Here is a 2,065-nt window from a genome sequence, read left to right as displayed (position 1 = left end):
CATGTTATTGAAATTTGCATTTAACAGAACTAAAAAGAGAATAAGAAAGAAAAATGACAAGATTAAGAAAAGAGACATTCCTCGAAAATGAAATATTAATTTCATTTGATTTTTTTATTTTGATTTTTTTATTTGATTTTTTTTCAATTTTTTGAAGATAGAAGGGTTTGCATCAGAAAGTAAGACAATAAGGTAAAACATCCGGATCACACGCTGAGATAATCCGGATGCAGAAAGGATAGCAAGACTGACCACTAAGACTCCCGTTTGATGGGGAACTTTCATGCTTGGCGACCATTTTTGGCTTTTCTTCTATCTCGTCAAAGGATGCAACGGCCTTCGGTGTTGGATCAAATTCCTCAACTTCACAAATCATTATGACCATTGGCCCAATATTGTGGGCAGGCAACAGATTGTTCATCACATCAGAAGCTTCTTCATCCCGAAAAACGATTCTTTCAGTTACAATCAAATCTTCAACTACCCTTTTGAGGGTCCAACGGTCCTCTGTACTGTTTCCAACTGCTCTAGAGTGGTATTCACATCTAGCATCAGCTCGGTGCGAGGGGGACTCGGGGTTCGGCCATTTCGGGGCCACTGGCTGCAATAGATCTAGCCTGATTAGCTTTTGGAACAAGCGTGAATACGATTCACCAATAGGGGTGAACTGATTCTTTCTGAAAGGCTCTCTTGGGCGAGGATTGTATGGGAGATCATTTGGTTGGGGATTATATGGAACTGGGTAAGGATGTGCATTTATGGGAGGTGGAGCTCGGTTTTGTGTATAATATTGTGGTCGTTTGCAAGGTTGCGTGTTTCATCACTGCATACCAACAAAACCAACCACCTGAACAGAACCTGACTAATTTGCTCACACCACAACCTCGTTAGTTTTATTTAACACATAGGAAATCGCACGTTGGGGATGCAATGCACCTAATAGTTAAACATTTCTACCATGTGTTTGAATGATTACATGTTTCATCCCGGCCTTAACTAACTCTTTAAGTATGTACCTCTTTTCTTTTATTTCTACCTCTATTTAATCACTCTTGATTTTTTTCGTCTCTGTCGCTTTTTATTTTTTTGGCATTCTCCTTTCTTTTTTTTGGTCACTCTTTTATTTTTTGTCACTCTCTTTTTTTCTCTCTGTTTTTTTTCTTTTCTTTCTTTTTTTTTAGCTTAATTTTTCCTCAGTTAATTCTATGGCTATGATCGAATCCGATGGGGATTGTCTATGTATCATGATACCGCATGAATCAGATCATTACGTAGTTCAGAAGAAATCAGGAATAAAGTACACAAACTAACTCTCGTTTTTTACTCATATACAAATAACTCCACGAAAGCTCCTAACAAGGAAAGTATTTTTGGATTTTTTTTTTAGTAGAAAGAAAGAATTTTTTTTTTATTTCAATTTGTTTATTGAATTGTTGAAAGTGAGACTTCTAAAGAAGAGCAATTTTTTTTTTTTGAAATTCGATTTTTTTTTCAATTTGTTTTTGGAATTGTTGAAAGAAAGAATAAAAAAAAAAAAGATTTTTTATCGTTTTTAAAGTTTCTTTTTTCTTAATTTTTTTTGAAATTTATGAAATAAACACTTCTAAAGAAGAAATAAAATATTTTTGAATTTTGCAACTTTTTCTTTCCATTTTCGAAAGAAAAACTTCTGAAGCAGAAAAAAAAAATTTGGAATTCAACTATTTTTTTTTTGGAATTTTTGATTTTTTTTTTCTTTTTCATTTATTTATTTGTTTGTGATTTTTGAAGAAAAATATCTGATTTTGATTTTTTTGAGGAAGAAAGATTTATAAAAGAAAAAAGAAGAAAATATTTTTGAATTTTTTTTTTTGATAATTTGTTTTTTATTTTTTTAAAATTGGAGTCTCCAAGAAATTATTTTCTAAAGAAGGAAGTAAAGGGAAATATATTTGGATTTTTTTTTTTTTGAAAATTGGGGTCGGAACTGATGAGGTTTGCCTACGTATCTCACATCCGATGGGAATCAGACCCGCGTAGTTCGGTAAAACTGGGTACCTTTTTTTAAACAATTCTGCTACACTAA

The sequence above is a fragment of the Nicotiana sylvestris genome, chromosome 2 (genome assembly GCF_000393655.2).
Source record: "Nicotiana sylvestris chromosome 2, ASM39365v2, whole genome shotgun sequence".
NCBI lineage: Eukaryota > Viridiplantae > Streptophyta > Magnoliopsida > Solanales > Solanaceae > Nicotiana > Nicotiana sylvestris.
The sequence above is the reverse complement of the archived record's forward strand: the minus strand, read 5'-3'. Positions refer to the sequence as shown.